Raw genomic sequence first — 22,346 nt, forward strand, 5'->3', positions numbered from 1 at the left:
CCCAAACATAAAACAATGGGACTTCATTGACAAAAATATGGAAATTAATAGTTGGGTGTAGTTGAAAGTGGAACCTTTCATTCTCATGTTTTTAAGTACAAGCTAACAAGTCACCCAATAAAAACATGAGAACACATTGTTTGGCCTATTACTCAAAGATCTGTTAAGCTGGGCATCTGAGCAGGAGATCGTACCATTATACCAAACAGACTTCATGAAAGGCATGGGCACTATCCAACTTGATGGCCTGTCGCTATTAATAGATAAAAGCCTGAATACCCACGCATTGCTCTACCTAGGCATTGTCTACTAAGTCTGCTTTCAACCTGGTACCTAGAAACATCTTTTGGGCAAAACTCTCACGTTCGGGCATACCACCAATTATTTTAAAAGGAATTATCCTATTACACACCAACAATTGGTTCCACATAAATATTGGAGACAGCCGCACAGTGTCCACAAAGATCAACAACAGTATGGGTCTGACCAGGCCGCGTGTTAGCATGATTGCTGCTCAGCATCTTTGCTGCTCAGGATCTTTTTGGCAGATTTGTCCACAGCATTAGACAATACAAACATTGTCCTGCCAAAGCTTGGTGGTAGCTAGCTCCCAAGCTTAGTTTACGCTGACAACATCCTTTTAATGTGCAAGACCAGGAGCGGATTATAGCACTTGATTAACACCTTACATGTTCACTCCATATAAAATAAGCTAAAGGTAAATCTGGGCAAAACTAAAATCTTGATTTTTGAGGAACTAAACTAAAAGAACGAGTTACTCACCTTCGGTAACGATGTATCTGGTAGAGACATAGTCTAGCTGCAGATTCCTTAAGTTAGAATATCCCCAGGCGTCAGACTGGATACAGAAAACTTTTCCGTAGCAGCACCTCTGTGCGCTGGGGGTGGCGCCGCACAGCTCCGCCCTGACGTTGTCCATGGACGTGACATCAGCGGAGCCATATATGCCCGTCCTGGCACGCTGACATCAGTTTTCGTTGGTGAAACCTTTCCGTGCCACAAGGCGGAGCCACCACCAAAAAACTGTTAGACTATGGGAACAGTGTGTGAAAATGATGAAAAGACATGGAATGGTGAAAAACAGCACCTTAAAGGACAGTGCGAGGCACTGTATATTGAAAACTAGTAAAGGGAAAGAGCAGAGCATCGCTCTGAGAAGCAACCTCGCAAAAGTGAAGGCCAAACACCCTTGGAGGTAAATGAAGATGTAAACAACATCATGGCAGACGACAAAGTCTGCAACCTTAATGTATAACCGTGAAGGACAACAATCCGGAACAGAGGAGCTAGGACAATTGACTACAAGACGTCACCAGAAAGAGACGTTGTATCCCCAATAAGTGATCTATAAACCAAGGGAGCGCAGAGGTGGTAAGAGACCCCAGGGCGATAGAGAAGGGGAGAGCGGGTGGTGGGAAAAAACATGAATAGACCCCACACTGTAAAAGCCAGGACGTAGGGCTGGAAAGGATACATGAAATGAGCATACTGTCCAATCACGAGAATGGGTGGAGTAGAACAATGAAAGCAGAATGAAGCATTCTGTGTCGAAGTGAAGTGAAAACGTCACCCTGCAGAAGGGTCAAGCCACCCGGAGGGAGGCGAGTGTAGAAAGCCCAACCTGAAAAGGTCCTCGCAGAATGGGGAGGATGGGCGGGCGTTAAGGAATCTGCAGCTAGACTATGTCTCTACCAGATACATTGTTACCGAAGGTAAGTAACACGTTCATCTGATAGAGACGACTAGCCTCAGATTCCTTAACTTAGAATAGATACCAAAGCCATATCTATAGAGGAGGCGGGTCTGTGACTAAACCCCAATAAGTACCAGAGGCAACGTAGCCATCAACAAGGTGATGACCCACTGTGGGCCCTGCAAGCCAGTGCCGCCACACCAGACCTTGAGACTCAGAAAAAGCGAAAAACATTGGGAGGCTAAGGCACCACAAGCTGTCAAAGGACAGCACAAAAACTCCTGTATATACACCGGGTGAGAGAAAGAAAACATACGCTAGATATGTCGGTGTGAAAGGGAAAGTTCATGACCTCGCAAGAAGTGGAACTGAACCCAGGGTCTGATGGATCCGCAGGATCTGGCGTGCTGATCGTAAATAAAACCCAGAGAGAAGACAACTGGTATGACAGAGTCAACACATACCAGTCCAGTATGAACAACAGTGGAAAAAAGCACTATGGAATCCTGTACCAGCCAAATACGTGGGACAGTATTGGCAAGATGCCAATCTATGGCCAGTAAGTGCTGGTAGTACTAGAAACGAAAAACACACCAGTACATAGTCGGTCTGTCACATGACATGTGAAAGGGCTGACGGCAACCAGCAGAAGCACCCAAAACAGGGGTACAGTAAGAACAATAATGAAGTGGAATATTGGAAGATATAAAAGCATACCATGTGGATGCTAGAACCACACAAAGTATAGCAAAGACCCTCCTTTAGGGTAGCGTGAGCAGCCCAGATGCGAGAGACGCACTAGCAAGAAGGCAACCGGGAAAGAGGGGCACCAACCAAGTTGGACACCCACTTAAGAGCTCGTGGGCGAGCAGGCTGGGTCAATGACCACGGACACCGAATGAAGAAACGTTGACAGCACGATTGTGCTGTGTAACAGCACAGAGCAGATACAAAGGCAAAATAAATACATTAAAAAATGAAACGTCGCACAAGAAGATAAGGGTACGCGAAAAGTACTGACAGTCATGAGGAAGCAGAAGTGGACAGAACAATGTCCAGACCAGTAAGCTACAGCAGCCCCTCGTCCGGGAGGAGCAACGGTGCCCCGCAAGATAGAGGAGGAGACAGAGCTAGACATGACAGCCGGAAACATTCAGGACCAACCAAATGTTCCAGGAGCCCAAAAAGCGAGTTTCCTAAAGAGAACACTCCCTTTGAGAGTGGTGACAGCAGGAACCCAAGCAGAAGTGTTGAAAACACCTGGGCGGAAAGAAGCAGGGAATGTGTAAAAAACTCCTGTTGGGAAAGTGCCCGGAAAACGAGGGCACAAGGCAATGTACAGTAGTATAGGGCGAAGCCGCCACCTTTAAAGGCAAACCCAGTAAGGGCTGAACTACGAAAAACTGCTACCCGAACCCCTAAAGGGGAGGGGAGAACCAGCACCAGAGCAGTGGAAGAACCAACGCAAACACCGTATAATAGCAAGTATACCAGGGTGCATTTCCAGGATACGCCCACACTAAAAAGCGTGCCACACAGTGGTTGTATCCTGGCGCAAAACGAGGACAGGGCGTTAGAGGTGAGCACAGCACCTGAACTGAACAGAACAAAGGCCCTACAGAAAATGACTGGCAAACAAAGAGCAGCCATGAAGGGCAAGAGGATCACAGCGACGCTAAAAACCCCCCGTGAATACAGGCGAGGCAGAAGCCATACGGTAAGGACCCCACACCGAGGCGTAGAAGGACTACCCACAACTAGAGCCAACTGCACCGAAAGTGCCATAGAGCAATGCTAACGTTCGGATCGCAGAACAGCAGAAAAAGAGGCCCACAGCAAGATTGTGGCGAACAACTCCATAGAGCGTACCAGGGCTAAGGCAGCTACCCAATAGCATATAAATACCCCATATAGGGTAAGTGTCAACCCCTGCAAGGGGAGTCCTCTTGGGCAAAGTACACATTCAGAGGACTGAAAGGAAGACAGAACCAGTCATCCGGCTGTACTGAACAAACACTGAGATGGCGGAACAACCGCCTACACCATCCGGGTCCTATGCAAAGAACCCAGGACACCTTTGAAAGTAAATTAACAAGGCAAAATTGCCAATACGGGGGAAAAAACTCTTTAAGGCAGAAAGTCGTGCCGCAAAAGTCATGGCAGTCCAGACATGAGGCGGGAGACTACTGAATCTGCGTGACTGTCAAACAGGTCCACGCCATTGAACAGCAGATCTCAAAGAGCATCCCGAACATTGTCCAGGAAACGACTGTCGCACACAGCCAAGCATTGCGGTGTAAAGCCACAGACCAAGCAAGAGCTCATCCCACCAAGTCAGTGGCGTCAAGGGAAATTGGAGGGAAAATTGTGCCATTCCCCTGCCATCATGCAGAAGGCGGATCAAGTCCACCCGCGGGACTTCTGGAAGTGAAGGAAGAAGGTCCTCGACTAAGTCCCAAAGGGTAGAAGATGCACGTGCGACCACACAAGCCGTATTCAACGTGCGAATGCCAGCCCTGGCAGAGGCGAAAAGCTGGCGACCACATGCCCTTACCACCTAGATTCGCTGGTGGGAGGCAACAGAGGCAGGGCGGAGGAAGACTAAGTCAAAGGCTGCCTCAACGACTCAGCCCTGAGCCCTAGAGTGAAGGGACAGACAGAGCAGATCATTTGGGGCAGGACGGTGTCGACGAGCTATGGCCCGATCAACAGCGTCACCTGAGGAAGGCCTCGCCCATGTGCCCAGCATGATGTCAAACAAAGATGCCCCAAGGGGCAGCAAAGGCTCCACTTCAACCGGCTCCATATGGAGAAGATCCAACAAGGAATCAGAAGGCAGAGAAACCACAGGAGGCTGAAAACGAAGAATAGCTGCCGCCCTGTGAATAACCCGTGCGTAGGCAGCACTAGCCTCAGTTGCCATCCAGGGGAGACGACAATAACCCATCAGTAGGAGATGGCTGAAGACTAACCTGTCCTCTAGACAGCAAAAGTGGAAGAGCCGGAGGCTGATCCATAGACCACGCCACACAGGTACCTACACCATGGGCCGAAACGGCCTGAGATCAGGGGAGTCTAAAGGAGCGTCAACCTGTTTATGTTTATGTTTGGGTAATTTTTATAGCGCGCAACTACCCAAGGGTGTCTCGGCGCATGAGGACTATGTATCTAGACATGGGAAAGCCGTAACGGACTTATTGATTAAAAAGCCAAGTCTTAAGGTGTTTCCTGAAAGTTGTAAAGGTGGGAGAAGTTTTGATGGAATGGGGAAGGGTGTTCCAGAGTCTGGCGGTGGCCACTAAAAAGCGTCTGTCTCCCCAGGAAGACGTTCTTGTACGTGGGACTGGTATGTGGAAAGCAGTGGAAGAGCGAAGGGATCTGATGGGGGCATAAATACAGAAGGCGTTCTTGAGGAACTGGGGACCTAGGTTATGAATGGCCTTATAGGCAATACAGAGCGCCTTGAATTTGATCCGGCTTCTGACACGTAGCCGGTGGAGCTGCCGGATGGCCGTGGAAGTAGAGTTATTTTGGGGGATTCCGAGTAGAACCCTGGCTGCCGCATTCTGAACGGATTGAAGCTTTTTCAGGACCTTCTCTTGGGCGTTGAGGAGAAGGGCATTACAGTAGTAAATCTTGGAGAAGACTAGGGTGGTTACAAGGGTTTTTCCTGCCGAAGCTGGGAGGTATGGCATTAGCTTCTTAATTTTTCTTAGGATGTAGAAAGAGGAAGATACCACATTGTTTACGTGGTGATGAAAAGTAAGTTTGTCATCAAGCATTACCCCGAGGTTTCTGACCTTAGCGACAGGTTGTGGAGGGGGGCCCATGTCATTGGGCCACCAGGTAGATGACCAGGTGGGGAGTAAAGTGCCGAAGGTCATGACCTCGGTCTTCTCAGAGTTTAGTTTTAAACAGTTTATTGACATCCAGGAGTTTATAGCTAGCATACCCGCCTGGAATCTGGACGAGACAGCTGCCCCATCTTTGTGCACAGCTAGCACCAGTTGGGTGTCGTCGGCGTAGGTGGTTAGCCTCAGGCGGTATGATTTAACTATCCTCGCCAAGTCCGAAATTTATATATTGAATAACGTAGGGCTTAGCGAGGATCCCTGAGGCACCCCCCAAGGCAGAGTAAATAAGGGGGAGTAGAAGGTGCCTAGTTTTACGGTTTGAGTGCGGTTAGAGAGGAATGATACAAGGAGATCCTTGGCCAGATGGTTGATCCCTATGGCTGCGACACGGTCGATCAGGATGGAATGATCGACCATGTCAAAGGCGGCAGATAGATCCAAGAGTATAAGAACCGCCGTCCCTCCTTGGTCCAGAATTGCCCTGATTTCGTCCGTTGCTTTTATCAAGGCGGTCTCAGTCCCATGCCCTTGCCGAAAGCCGAATTGGGTGTCATCTAGGAGATGGTTCTGATTTTTGTAATGAGAAAGCTGCCTGTTCATGAGACTCTCTAAGATCTTGGAAGGGAAAGGGAGACAGGCTATCTGTCTATAGTTGACTGATGCTGTGGGGTCTAGGGATGGCTTTTTGAGGAGGGGTTTTATTGCCGCTTTCTTCCACGCGGGGGGGGGTAGAGCCCTGTTAGAAATGTGGAGTTAAAGATGTCCATTAGAGGGGGTGTAATAACCTCAGACATCTGTTTGAGTATGGACGGTGAGCAGGGGTCTAAGGGAGAGCCTGACCTAGTAGACGCGATGAGGTTGCTGATCTGTTCGAAGGAGACCTTATGAAAGTGAGGGAAGGAATGGGAAAGGGACGGAGATGGGGAGAAGGGGATGGGAGCGATGGGGTGAGGGTGGGAAGTGAAAACTGTGTATATTTTTGTAACCTTGGTGGAAAAGAAGTCGGCTAAAGAGTTGCAGAAGTCTTGGGATGCCTCTGTGGCATCACCTAATTTGGGGGTGGAGAGGGTTTTGACTACCTGGAATAATTTCTTGGCAGAGTTCTGTGCAGCCTCAATTTGTGAGGAAAAAAAGATACTTTTTTAGGAAATAATTGCACGCTTGTATATGGACAGTGCATCTTTATAAGTTTGTTTGTCCAGAGGGTTGTATTGCTTCCGCCAGTGTCTCTCCAGATTTCTGCAGTACTGTCTCTGGAGTCTGAGATCCTCTGTAAACCAGGGAGCAGAAGGGGTGGAGCGATTGGGAAAGGTCTTTTTAATTGGTACTACCTGATTACAGGCATCATGAATCCAGTCCTGATACAAGTTGGATGTTGTAACTGGGTTGGGAATGCTGTTAAAGAGAGAGTTAGAGAGAGTCTGGGAGAGTAGTGGTAGATCCGCGTTGTTCCATGCACGAGTGAACTTAGGCGTGTGTGTTTTGGACTGAGGTGGATTAGGATTATGGGCCTTAATGGTGAACAGGACTGCTGCATGATCCGACCAGGTCACAGGAAGGACCGCTGACAGGCTGATATTGGGATAATTGGTGAAGAGGCCATCAAGCGGGTGATTAGCTTGATGGGTAGGGGAGGACACTATCTGGTGGAGTCCTACCGAATGTAGATCGTTAATGATGGTATAAGAGGAGGCGTAGGCATCTACCGACTCTGCGTGGGAGTCGCATCGGCGTCCGCGGAGTCGGGTGGGATATCAATCTCCTGAAATCGAGGAGACGTGGGCCATGTCCCATCGGCGTTGTATCAGCTCTGGTACCGGAGTCAATGCACAAAGCCGAGGACAAATCCACCGGCGAGGACCAGACATGAGTGCCTTCCATTCCTATGGGACCTGAAGGGGCACCAGGGAGAGGGGGTGACCCAAAGTAAGAGTGGAGTGCTTTAGAATAAGCCTCCATTTGGTCATGTGTTGCTCCGGCACCCGGAAAGTGGGGGTACGGAGGAGACAACCGCCGGACGCCTGATCCAGGCAGGAAGTGATAAGAACAGGCGCCAGTATCACGGGTATGGGAGGAAGGTCTCCTGGACTTACGCTTTGCTTACCCGCCTCAGAACGACATCTGCAGGAACGACCTCGAGATTGGGCTCGATCCAGAGAATGAGAGCGGCGACGCAATGGTGCAGGGCTACACAGTCGTGCGGCAAGCAATTTCATACGACGCTCCTGTAAGGACTTTGGTTTCATCCGCTGACAATCGTCGCACTCTTTGGAGTCGTGGTGCACCTACAGATGGCGTGCGGGTCCGTTACCGACATCTGACGTGCACGGGTCTCACACACTTTAAAGCCCAAAGGCATTGCACACTGTTCCAGGACACCGAAGGCGTTGAGAAGACCAGAAAAACAGGTCACGGAACCACTGGTTTTCCGTGATCCGCGATGGGACGCGGAAAAGGAGAAAACGGACGTCAGAGCGCCGGGAGGGGCATATATGGCTCCGCTGAAGTCTCGTCCCCGGCACGCAGAGGTGCTGCTACGGAAAAGTTTTCCGGATCCAGTCTGATGCCTGGAGATATTCTAAGTTAAGGAATCTGTGGCTAGACGTCTCTATCAGAGAACACTGAACCTGAACAACAAGAAAGTACAAAGGGAAGCCAAATATAAATACTTTGGCTTGCTGATGGACAACAGAGGCTCTTTGGCATCTGACAAAAGATAGATGGAAAAAAACGTGATCCTTCTTTTAGCATTCTACTCACATTCTAAGGGACTTGCTGGTCCCACATTGACCCCACTGCTTAAAGTAATCCAAGCAAAACTTCTTCCTAACCTTTTTTACAGCTCAGAAGCCTTGAGGGGGAGCGAGGCAAAACTAGTCGATACATTACTATAATGATTAACACGAGGATATGTGGTGCTGTTTCACTTTGTTATCACTTAGCTCCTCCATAACCGTTCTCCTAGTACATCGGTGACTCCTGCATTAGGTACATGCGATGCGAATGTTAAAGGCCATTTTGATGGCCGACAATTCTTGGCCGTATATATGTACCCAACATGGAGCAACCCCAGTTCCTCTGTCAGTTATCAGCGGCGCGCTCCCACTGGGGTGGAATTCCGTGGCTACTGGGTGGGGACTTTAATTCTGTCTTAAGCACTGAGCTTGACAGATCGTTCCCTCCACTGCCCAGCACCCCAGCCACCTCTAACACGCAGGCCTTGTGTGACTGGCTGCATTACTGGCACATGGTAGACATTTGCTGACACTGGAACGAAAGATTATTCCTTTTCCTCACCACACCACCTACACATAAGACGGGACCGATTTTTTGGCACAGCATCTCTACTGCTCTCTGTGACACACACTGACTACCTAGGCCGCACCCACTCAGATCATAACCCACAGAGCCTTCAACTCACTTGGGACACTGTCCCACCTCCCTGCCGCCATGGCATAGCAACCAGTGGCACTCGAGGACCCTATTTCGTGCCTCCCTACACACAGCTATTGAAGACTATTTTAACATACTCACAGGTCCGCAACATCTAGACTGATTGAGTAAAATACATTCAAAGTTGGAACCAGGGGCCATTGCCTGGGGGTGACCTGGAATGTCTGCCGCATGACAATGCTATACCTTGCATAGAGCGTACACTCCTGCTCCACGAGACTGACGGAGCATGGTATCCAATGGACACTTGTCACCGGCTGGCGGTTCAATGCGACCATGTTTCCCTGCTGGAACATCTGCGTTGTTTGAACTATGTGACCCACCCAGAGCGTACACATGCCACTGCAGACAAATCCAGCACACTATTGGCATGGCTAATACGGTCGGAACAGCCCCAGCACCCTATTGTGGCGCTAGGATCTGCCGCTGGCAATCTACATTACACTCAGTAGGACATTCATCTAGAACTGACCCACCACTATGCCTTGATGTACCAATCTAGGCTCACTGCTCTCCCACCAGACACGGACACCTTCTTCTCCGAAATCCCCCTACCCTGCCTCACACACCACTAAAAAGCAGAGCTAGATGATCCAATCACGCTCTCTGAAATACAAGAACCAATCATGGCACTGTCCACAAGCAAGACCCCTAGCCCAGATGGCTTTCCTGTTGAATTCTACAAAGGGGTATGCAGCAGTCCTTGGGCCCCGGTAGCTCACTCTGTATGAAGAAGCACTGGCCGCCTCGAGTCTTTCCACTTCCGTGCACAAAGCGCTAATCATATCTCTTTCTAAGCCACATAAAGACTCTACTGATCTGGCACTGCCTAACACAGATTAAACGGTACTTGCAAAAATTCTGGCCACTGGGCTGGCACCTATGGTACCAATGCTTGTGCACCCTGACCAGAATGGTTTTGTACCATCTCGCAGTACATCCTTGAATCTAAGATGCTTTTTTCGCTTCTTGAAGTATGCACCTGAATCATGGCCTCGAGCAGGTTGCCTGGTACTGGATCTGGCCAAGGCCTTTGATACACGGGAAAGGTCCTTTCTATTTGAGAACTCGGCACGCTACAGTGTCGGGGACCGCTATTTGTTGCTGGTCAAGTTGCTCTATACTTGCCCGCTGGCCAGGGTTGAAATTAACCTCCTGGCATCGGACCCATTCCAGATCCACTGGGACACACGCCAGGGTTGCCCGCTTTCGCCCCTACTTTTCTCACTGGCGTTTTGGTGCTTGCCCTCCATGCTGGAAGAGCAGAGTGGTGTATTTTGCTGGGGGATGGCCTGAACTCGGTCTCCCTCTCTAAGTGGACGTTCTACTGATTTACCTAAGAGAACTTCACTCTATCCTAGAGGCAGTCGCCCTAACACTTGATCGCTTCACTCATCTGTCTGGCCTCAGCGTCAACTGGAGTTAAAAATGTTCATTTCCTTTCACCCGCTCAATGGCGGATCACCACTCCACACTCAATAAGAACCATGTGCCCTGGCAGCCTTTCAAGTTACACTACCTGGGTATCAGGTTGTATAATGCGGTTGAGGACCTATATGATGGTAATTTGCAAAGATCGGTTACCTCATTGAGAGTGCAGATGAAATTCTGGCGCACACTGCCTCTGTCGGTGGCAGGATGTTGAGTGCTCCTTAAGATAGTCGCTCTTCCTCGCCTCCTTTATTGCTTTGCTCATCTCCCCCTCTATATTCCTGCCCCCTTCTTTCGCTGCCTGGAAAAACAATGCAGTAATTCATATGGAGCAATTCTTGCTGCTGGGTCGCATTATCGAAACTATCTACCCATAGATTGGGGTGGCCTGATGGTGCCTCATTTTGAGCACCACTATCTTGAATCTCAACTACAATGGGTGGCCAAATGGATGTCAGGTCTGCAGCTAGAGGACACAGCCATGGCCGAACTAGCCTGCAGTCTGATGGATGAACTACATATGTTTCAACGCTGCACAGGTAAGCCCATACCTAGCTCCCTGCTGCTGGGGGTAGCATACCGTAGTTATCACTGAGCTCTTCATTTAACACGTACAGTGACTCCTTATGCCCCCAGCGATACCTCGGCTCGGCATGCCCAGACAACTTGTCATTATGTTGTCAGCGGAACTAACCGCCTGGCATGAGGTGGACAGCCATACAATAGGAGACCTCTACCGGGAGAATATCCCTCCTCACTTACAGGCTGCTGATGGAGGACGACCTCCCTCTAGGCCACTTCCTTCTATAGAATTCACTAGTGATCACCATGTGGAGTAGATGGGTGATACAGCGCTGAAATTCCCAACACACCTCACTATGCAATACTTGCATGTAATGGGACCTGGTGGACATCAGATCTGCTGGTTTGCAGGAGGAAGGCCTAACACATCCCTGCACCAACAAGGAATGGGAAACACTGCTGAAGGGTCCAGTCAATGAGCCCCGTAATGCCAGATTCTGCCTTATACAATATTACATTGTGCACAGGGTATATCATACACCAGAAAAAATAAACTGATATTTCCAGCGAACGGACGCCCCCTACCCCCATTACTCTCTGGTGGATGCCGACCTCCTGGACATGCTTTTGGAATGACCACGTCTGCAGCAAAACTGGCAGGGTTTACCACCCAGCTGGCTGTCTGCACAGGACACTTGGAGCTAAACACCTGGGAGGTGTGCTTCCTTGGTCTCTATCCAGGGCAAAGAAGAATAACATCACATCTTGCTTCCTTGATCTGAGGCGAATAAAGCCCCAACGCCTTACCACTCGTAGATCGAAGGCAAGGCAGCTCCCAGGGCTTCCAGCCTGAACACAATCTCTAATGAGCTGGGCTCAGGCAGGAAGTGTTGCCCTACACAAGGAAGCTAGTGTAGGGCTACACAAAAACCCAATAGCAACCAACTGGGATGCTATCTTGATTGATCTGCGGCCCACTGCCCACTCGGCTCCTGTCAGTGGCACCAACTCACTGCTACAGCGGACAGTCTACATAGGCCACTAACTGGTTCAATGGCTGCTGGGGCTGTTTGGGGTGTGCCCTGCTGGCCTCACACAGGGTACCGAGCTATCATGTCACGGCGCTTTTCTATTCGCATCAGCTGATTGTTTAGAGTGTGTTGGATGGCTTTATTGAGGGAAAGGCAAAGACGGGCGGAGGGGATGCTGATGTTTTGTTGTAGTTTCTTTTTCATCTTACTCAGCTGATTGGTTACAAGGGGCATTCCTAAAATTGTGTTTTAAGCTCCGACGTCTACGCTAAATAAAATCTTAATCTAAAACAAACCAGGAGTGGACTACACAAGCATATACCAAATGTATAACATCTCACAAAGCTGAACTATTGTATCACTGCACAATGAGATGGGGACAACACCATGAGTGTACCTATTGATGCAATACTAAGGGCCAGTAGTGAGTAACAAACCAAGACAGAAATTAATGTAGCCTCAGTTAAAAGAGAAGCAATGTCAATATGACCTGGAACACGATCAAATGATGATTCAAATGTTTGTCAATGCTAAAAAGTTTACGAATTGTTCTCATTTACATGTTAAGGCTAAACAAGTTAATAAAACTATTAAAGTGGTTCACTAATAGAAAAGGGAACCATTTTGAAAAATGTATGGAAAAGAATCCATGCCTAATTTGTTTTACAAAAACCGATACAGAGCAATTAGAAAAAAACAGAATACTGCTGAAGTTCCAAATTTGGATATCATATTTAAAATACAGTGAAATTTACGGACGTTTTTGTCTTTCGGGACCATATTTTGACGCCTTTAGGCCTTTTTCTGTATTTAAAGAAAAAAGATTTAAGTGCCTAGTTAAAGCACTGTGGTTGAGATTGCCCGAATTCTATCAAGCAAAGCACGCATATTATAAAGTTCTAGTTTAAAAAAATCAGCTTACAGGATGACAGCAACCACAGCTGCAAGCAAGATAGTTATTATGATTCAGAAACCTCTAATAAACTCGAACAAATGACTGGGCTAAAACACCTGTCCCACTTTTTCTTCCAGTAGTTGTTCTATTTCCTTTAAAATCATTCAAGCCGACTACTTGTTTAAGGTGACTGTTTTCGTTAGAAGAACTCTTCTGCTTAAATTACATTATTGACTTCCAACTTCATGGTGTATCTGTGTGTTTTATCATCTCAAGTGCAAATCTTAAAGGTAAGGCATAAAAAATAATTTTTAAAAACCTTGTAAAATAACTGTTCACTATATTAAACCAATGTTAAAAATTCACATTACTATTTAATGTAAACTGCAAGCGTATTTCCTTACTGCAATCCTGGTGGCCATGTGCAATCACCTTACCTTTCCTAAAAAGCTTTGCTATCTCTCTTAACCCCTTCGCCGCGGGTTAAATTTCGCCAAGGTGCGAGGGGGGCGGGGTTGGGCGTGGGGCTCCAGTACTCATGACGGCTCCCGGCCGTCATAAATCACAGTGGGTGTGTGCTCATGACGGCTTGAAGCCACCCGAACTCCACCCACTGATTAATTCTCTCACACAGGCGGGGAATTAACATTGCATGGGCGGAGCAGCAACGTTCGGATGGCCGGCCGTCATGAGCACACGCTTACCGTGACTCATGACGGCCGGGAGCCGTAATGAGCACGGAAGGAGTTAAGTTCTTTAGGGTGGAACAAAATGCTACAACAATGTTTATGATGTACAGAACTTGTACTAAGGGCAGTGACTGCTCCTGCCCACCCATGGTAGAGAGACAATCTGCTGTTTTGGAGGAAATATGGAGACCTCTGGTGGTGGCACCCCAGACAGTTACCCTATATTGACTTACCCAGAATTGATATGTATCATGTTAATACCAAAAATCTTAAACAAAAGCAATTTGCCAGGATTTCAAACAGCCTTAAAGAAAATTAAGAACTAAACCGCTTCTATTGAACCAAAACATCTTAAGAACAGGATGGAGGGTACTTGAAGGAAAAGTATAACAATGATAAAACTTTGTAACTCCACACAAAAAAATGTGACGTTATGAGCTCCCACCTAGAAGTAAATATCCCAGTTGAATAACTACACACGAGAGAAACTGTTCCTGCAGTCAAACTAACCTGTACTCCAGTGCTTTTAAAACAAGCATTGGAAATGCAATAGGTCTCGCAGCATTAGAGTTAGTGCTTTTAGAATTGTTTATGGGTTTTTTTGTAAATCTTTAGCATTTTTGTTTCCTGTAGCCAATGCTAAAGAATTAAAAAAAAAGCCATAAACATTTCTAAAAGCTCTAACTCAAATGCTCCGAGACCTATTGCACTGTGTGAGGGTGAGGGGTTGAGGGTGAGGGTGGGTGAGTGAGGGTGAGTGAGGGGTTGAGGGTGAGTGAGGGGTTGAGGGTGAGGGGTTGAGGGTGAGTGTGAGTGAGGGTGAGAGTGAGGGTGAGTGAGGGTGAGGGTGAGTGAGGGTGAGGGTGAGTGAGGGTGAGGGTGAGGGTGAGTGAGGGTGAGGGTGAGTGAGGGTGAGGGTGAGCGAGGGTGAGGGGTTGATGTTGAGGGTGAGGGGTTGAGGGTGAGTGAGGAGGAGTGAGAGTGCAAGAAAGTTGCAGTTTGGCTTTGAAACGGATCTGAGAGGTGTCTGCGTGATAAATGAATGATGCATAGGAATGGACAGAATGGGAATGTGTTTCGAGGACGTGCTCGGGGTGTGCATACTGGAAGCAGGGTGATGGATTCGAGGCTATGAGCGAGGGTGATGCCGAGCTCACCTCAAGGAGAGGGTGAGGGGCCAGGGCAGAAAGTAGGTGCAACAGAAGGAGCTGTGTAGCAAGAAACGCTGAGGAACGTGTCACTTCTTCAGGCGGAGATGCAGCCTGCAAGTTATCTCGAAGAGTTAAACGCTCGCTGCTGATATCCGCTCTGACCTGCAAGTGAATGCTTTAAATCCTTGCAAGGCCACCTCATCTATAGATCCTTCCCAGCTCGATAAATTGTGTGTCATTCATTTACATAACACTAACACTTGTTATATACAGTGACTAGAAACAACACAACTTTGAAATTAAATGCTATATTAAAAACCAGTTTTTAGTTTCTGAATTACTCTTGTTATGTATGAAGCACTTCGTCAGGTGCGATGCCAGAAATGGAAGACCCTTTGGTCTTGCGCGCGACTGAATAGCTAGCTCACGAGAGTCTTGGAGGCACATGGGGAGGTGTAAGAGTGTGTGGGGGTGGGGGGGGGGGGCAGGCATGCTGCAGCTTACAGTTAAACGTTGCCATTGACGTACAGGACTACGATTCCCAGCATGCTCGGTGCTTTCGGTTGTAAAACCTTGACAGGCTGGAAGTCGCCCTCCTGACATGGGGCCAGGTATGACGTCAAGGTGGACTTTTGCTGCGTCGTGCGAGCTTGCCTAATTATCTTGAGTCAGCAGCCCATGCTAAAGGTAATCTTGGGGTCACGCTGCCCCAGCCCTGCCTGCTCCAGCAGCGTGCAATGCAAAGCAGCGACCGCAGGCGGGACACGGTCAGCGCCGCAGGGAAATCACATACAAATAAAGCGCGCATTTCCCTCTCCTGGGGTGTACCATGCAAAGGCTGAGGGGTTTCTTCTTTTCTGTTTGCAGTGCCTTTCCCTGGAGTGAAGCAAGAGCCGCTCTCTCCAAGAAGCCAGGTCAACCATCCCGAAAGCCTGGTGATGCATACCTCCCAAGAGACCGCCATCTTTAAGGGTAAGATGCGCGCCGTGAAATATTAATAAGCAAAAAAAAAAAAAAGTATTCAATGCGTCAACACTTAGCGCATCATGAAAGCTGGTCGGCACTTACGCTCGAGGCGCTTCGCTGCACGTTTATTAGGAGGCCTGATCGTGCATGCCGGGTCTTGCAGTGTCATCTGGGGTAGAGGACGGGTCTCGGGGGCCTGCCTCCTCTACAGATATCTCCCATTAGCACTATGCGCCGTAGGACGGGTGATCAGCGGAGAAGCAGCCGGCGACGAGACTGTTTACAAAATTCTCTGGCCAAGGCCTTAAAAATGTGTGTAGAAAATGCGGTTTTGTTGCTTTGCATGTGTTTGCTGACGGAGGTGTGCCCTTCAGATGCAGCGTGAGGGGGGAGGAGAAATGCGACACGGCGGGAAGGGGAGGGGGCGGAGCGGGTAAAATAAACAAACAAGACGGAGGGAAGAGAGGGGAGGGGGGAGGAGAAATGCGACACGGCGGGAAGGGGAGGGGGCGGAGCGGGTAAAACAAGACGGACGTGCACGCGCTTTTAAGCTCAATGCGCATGCGCATTGAGCTTAAAAGTCACGGGCACTGCAAGGAATCGCCACGATTCCTTGCAAGTTGGACAAAGAGTGGTTAAGCCACCATAGTCTCGCTTGCTCGATGCGCATGCGCATCGACAGGCGAGACCTAAAAAACACACTGTTGCTTGACTGAAGTAGACTGCTGCTTGTGCATTGCACGGACAATGTAAGGACATGTGGAGTCTAAAGCAGAAATTACATGCTCAACACATTCAAAGTCTGTTTACACACACACACACACACACAGTCTTACTCATGTTGCACCTTAGTGAATAGGAAGTCATAATAACTGAAACAAAGGTTTTCCAGAAAAAATTCAGGATTACTCCCTCGACAGAGGTTTAAAAAGGGGGAACAGAAGAAGGCTAAAGATTCAACGGGCATAATACAAGATAGAGAGAACTAATTAATACTTTCAATGTCAATATCTTATTTTAAGATTGGGGGAATGGGTTCTACATATTTAATGTCATTTATTTATCATTTTAGGGATCATATCGGTTTTCACCCACACCCCACTAAGCATCCCTTGGATTGTCACTCATCCACTCATGACCCTATGTAAGGTGAGGTGGTGGAGCAGCGTGAACCTAACAATTGCAAAAATAATTTTCATTTATTCATTTACACACACAGAGCCATAAAGTCCCCATCTTACATAATATAATCAATAAAAACACAATCTAATTGAAAAACACATCACATATTAAAATTACTTCGAAGTCAAATATTAAAAAAAAATTTTTTTTAACTATTTAAAAATAAACTAGCTCCAAATGACACCTTTTTACATTTACATCTACCCAACAAATCTAATGGAAACTTGTGTCAGCAATGGTTTTAAAAATTGTCCTTCTTGTGGAGGCATATTTAATCACAATGTTATTTGTGATGTTTCCTACAGCCTCCTCGTCATAACACATGAGAAAGTAGAAACCCAGCAAAATTAACCGCTTAACCGCGGCAAAAATTCCGCCGCGGTGTGGCACTTTGACCAAGTGGGTGGGGAGGCATTGGCCAACGGGCGTGCGCAGCACTACGGAGGTAGTGCTTGCGACGGCCATTGGCCGACAGAAGCAGCGAAGGGGTTAACACAAGAAATTTGACTTTCCTTCATTTTAACAGCAACCCCAGCCAAAATAATTCAAGTACCTTTTGTAAAATAGAACTGGGCTGATTAGACGATAATTGGCTATTCCAGATCTTTCTTTTGCTTTATTCATCTCAGCCAAGGATTTTTTTTTCCCAATCATGAATGGCCTCCTTATTCACTTAGAGAGTAAAGCCAACAGATTTTTCTCACAAATATTGTTTATACCCAATCTTTTTTTGCCCATTATTATTTGGGAATCAAAGCTTAGCTTGTACTTCCCCATTAGACTACAATTTTTGCCTCTAGTGAAACGCTACTGATGTTTCCATAAGACACAGGTTCCTAAGACAATCCAGACTAACATTCCCTTCCAGTGTGAGAGGCAAAAACTAAATCAAAGCACTTTGCACTAAATTTGGGAGGGCAGTAACACAACCTCAAGGCAAAGTGCTTTAATTCATTTCTATCTATTAGACCAATTTCAATCTGGTTTCCGTGCAGGACACAGCACCGGATGTGCTATGACACACATTGTGGACGATGCACTACAAATGCTGGATCAGAAACAAATTTGCCTATTAATCCTCCTTGACCTATCTTCGGCATCTGACATGATTAAACATACAAGTCTTCTAGAACTTTAAGAACACGGTATGGGCCTAACAGGACCAGTCCTTAACTGGTTCTCCTTGCATTTTCTAACCAGATCTCAAAGAGTCTAACTTAGTCACTTTCTGTCTCAGACCACACTGATCTCACTAGGGGTACCACAGGGATCATCTCTCTCATCCACTCTCTTTGACTTATTAATGGAACCCCTAACAGAAATTCTGAACTCATCCAACATCCACTACCACATGTACGCTGACGATACCTATCTATACCCAACAGTCAGTTCCCAAAAAGAAATAATTTCCCTCAACACAACACTAATGGAAACTCAAAACTGGCTAGCAACCAATCACCTCAAACTAAATACTCAAAAAACTGAGCTCCTAATCACCCACTCTACCAGACACTGGTCATCGAAGAATGGCTGAAACAGCTTACAGCCCTCAACTGCACTCCACAAATCATTGACTCTGCAAAAATCACTGGGCATAACTCTTGACAAGAAGTTCAACATGCAGAAGCACATCAGTACCTCCATCAAACCAGCAATTCACCAAATGAGTATTTTAAGAAAATTAAAACCTTTCCAGCCCCCTGACCTCCAGCATGCAGTACAAGCCCTAGTAATTCCCAGGTTGGAATATGGTAGTACAGCACTATCTGGACTACCCAGGTCCAAACTTGCTCCTCTAAGGGCCTTGCTCAATTCTGCCACTAGACTCATACAACATGTCACCCCGGATCGCAAATCCCTTAACTGGCTCCAAAACAAAGCAAGAATCCACCAAAACATTGCCTGCATAACTCATTAAGCACTCCATCACAATACCCTCAAATATCTCGCTCAGACTCTCAAGCTCTCAGATGGTTCCAGAATATCCAGAAGCTCCAACACCTTTATTCTGAAACCTCAAAGATTCCACAAGAAGAAAACCTACAACGTGCCTTCTCTGGGTTGCCCCAAGAATCACTACCTCCTGAAATCGGAACAAATCCCTCAATCATATCATTGAAAAAAATAAGTCAAGGAAATCCTTATGAACAAACTTCTTTCCTAGAACCCATGGCTCTAATCTCCTCAGGTGCTCAGATGATTACTTTTCTCCGTCTACTTTTTTGTGCTTTTCCATTCAGTAACGTCTTTACTCCCCTGCTGCTCCACACTGCCTGGTACTTGCAGTGGTCTGAACTAGGACAATATGCTGTTTCTAATGACGAAACTATGATACTCTGTTAGTGAATTTTGAATTGTTACTGAATGTGATATTACTGTTTTTTACTTCTCTGCTCACTGAATCTCTGTAAAGCAATCTGATACTCGCAAGGTTCGAGTTTGAGCTTTATAAAACTATAATAAGAAAATACAAAATTAATTCCTACTGCCTTAAGAAAGCCACTGGCTAATTTAATTGCCTTCCTCTAAAGTGCCTAAAAATGTTTATGTTTCAATTAGTGCCATTGCACAAGTATGCCATTAGGATTGGATTAACCCCTTCCCTGCATCGATAATTTTGCCGCTGTGTGGGGATGTATTTAGGGGGCGTAATCACTTGCGTGCTCAGGATGGCCCGCTGGGCGTGTGGGAACGGGGGCCGTCCAAACTCCGCCCACTAATTCCCCAGCGCAGGCGCAGAATTCACCGTGCTGGGGAATCGGCTGTGTTCGGATGGCCCCCAGCCGTCCTAAGCACATGCCCAGCGTGACGTAAGGGGTTAAATGAATGATCAGCATATTTTTGATTGAATAAGCTTAATCAAAGCATAACATTCATGCCTATGTTAAAATCATTTGTTTTTGGTCATTTAATTACAGTTTTTCATTGAAGATAACCCCAAGATACTTACAATTAGGGACCTTCTAGTGTTTCTTTTCAAGCATTTTCCAGTAGACAATAGCCTTTCTATGGCTTCGGCTCATTCTTTGAGTTTTATCAACAGTAATAGCCAAATTAGTAGCTTTACAATAGCTATCGAAAGTGTCTGTCTCTGAAGAACAAACGGTGTAAGGTCCAGTATCACTAAACTGTTGATGCACAATAATTTGTTTATGTGCCAACCACTGATCTTGGGAGGATAACAATGTGTACTCTTTAACCTCTTGCGCGCTGGCCGAATTTTCGCGCTGTACGGGCAAAATAAAGAGTGAGCGAGTTCGGTCAGCCCCCGGTCTTCCTCCGCACCCGCCCACCGTGACACATGACAGCCGGGGGCGCTCCGCAGCACGCAAGTGGTTAAACATCTAGAGAGATCACTCAAAAACAAAGAAAATAGAAATGGGATAATAAACAACCTTTCTTCAGCCCTCTGAAAGTTTCAATTTTCTCAGTTATTTACCTTTAGACTCTACCTAATGCAGAGGCCAAGATGCCCAAAATAAGGCTACCAAGACAGCAAACATTTGTTAATATACAGGCTAATTAACCTACACCATAGTGCACTGCAGTCTACAAGGTCAAACGTGGATTTAAAATCCAGAAAGAATGCTAAGATACTATTGAATGCTTTATATACAATATAATTCAAAGTACAAAATGCGGTATATTCTGTTGGATTTGACCAGAAAGAAAGGCCATCGCCGAAAGAATCAGCTTTTTGTCATCTGCCAATTATGCTAGCTCTCTTAAAATGTTAGCAAAGTATTAGATGTCACATTGAGCAAAGAAATAAGGTGATAAGCCATCAGATGTTGTGGATTTCCTTTAGAGGAAGAGCATAACAAAGTTCCTGTCCAGCTATTAGTAGGTACACCCAAAATGTCTACATGGGTCCAATAATGACAAAGGCAATCTGACCAAATTTTGTGATTAAATCCATATATTATAGCTGAGATATCATCAGGTCAATGAACTCGACTGGAACAAAGTGGTATAATATTTTCTTCACTCTGATGAGCAGCAAACATCCATTCAGTGAGATCTAGCGTGTAACTTAATTGTATCTTCCAGGAGATAAACCTCAGCTATACTTACCATGATCTGTCTAACATGATTTGGCCAAACCTTCTAAACAATCTGAGGATCCACTATGAGCTGTTTTATTAAAATGTTATCAGCTATCAGAAATCCTTAAAATTTTCATTTGCAACGATTATTTCCAGAATTATCCAGACCTCTTTTTTAACTTCCATTTTCCCTTCAAATCATCTCCTTAAATTATTTCTGACGTTGATTATATTTTGTTAAGTATTTTAACCTTAATGTGAACGTAGCATTGGTGCCTCAGAACACACCTTCTTCGAGGGGGGATTTGAGAAGGGTTAAGTAAGTATTTGTATTGTGATGTCTAAAGGCCACTACTTCCCGAAGTCAGGGTTGGTGAAGCATTCGGCGGAACAAATTAATGAAGAGGGTTGGAAAGGATTCTAGTTTGGATCTTGTTTTTTCCTAATGCAAATAGGTTTGCTTGCTGGCAGTGTGTAATACGCATAGACACAATGTGTAAAGTATTTGTGCAACACTTCAAACAGTAATAACGTGAACAACACCACACAAAGGATCCCACACAATGTTAGACACACAGCACTCTCTTTAATAAATAAAACAAGACCAAGTTACAAAATCCAAATCAGTAGTACCGGAGATATGCAATTTTAAAGACTTTAGTGAAAATAGCACCAAAAAACAAAAAGCACCAACTGTGAATATCTGGTTGCACCGGACCAGGACAAAGTCACAAGTTCAGGTCGACAATGATGGAGCACGAGTCGGCTACAGGGACCCAGTTAGGCCCGCTGAACAAAAGTACCTTAAATCCTTGTTTGCGGAGCAGTGTGAGAATCCACGTTGAAGAGGAGTCTCGCAACTGAAGTGATGCATCGGTTCCAAGATGCCGCAAGGCTGCGGTGCAGGCCTGCATTGTGGCTGAGGACCCTATTGACGGGGCTGGTGATGTGAAGTTCGGCGTCGAGGAAGTGGTACACAGTCTGGGTGATTCATCAGATTCCAATGGCTGTGATGTGGAGTCCAGCAGCTGTAAGCATGGGATATTCAAGCCTGCACTAGGAGTGCGTTGTGCAGTGCGGTTCCAATGGGCTGCAATGTGATGTCGATCTTTGTGATGGGTCCAATCCATGCAGCAGCGGTGACGCGTCAGTTCTGCTGGGATCTGTGCCAGGCAGCGTAAATGGGCCAGTTCTGCTGGTTCCACAAAGGCTGGCAGATCACTTTAATCCCACTTCAAGTGTCCAGGACTGGGATGGCACCACTTGTTTGGGTAGGTGCACAGAAGGCAAAGTCAGGTGCAAGGTAATGGGAAGCCTGTTGTGTACCTGAGACTTCAAATCAGGAACACAAACAACCAGCTCTTGGAGTCACTCTGGGTTCAAGTGTTGCACGTCCAAGTACTAACACAGGC

The 22,346-nt window shown here is 46.7% G+C and overlaps 1 protein-coding gene across 1 annotated transcript in view; it reads right to left on the minus strand.

Moving 5' to 3' along the window:
* LMBR1 (limb development membrane protein 1) overlaps positions 1-22,346 on the minus strand; it is an 802,485-nt gene that overhangs the window by 128,904 nt on the left and 651,235 nt on the right. The window lies entirely within an intron of this gene.

The sequence above is a fragment of the Lissotriton vulgaris genome, chromosome 10 (assembly GCF_964263255.1).
Source record: "Lissotriton vulgaris chromosome 10, aLisVul1.2, whole genome shotgun sequence".
NCBI classification, from domain to species: Eukaryota; Metazoa; Chordata; class Amphibia; order Caudata; family Salamandridae; genus Lissotriton; species Lissotriton vulgaris.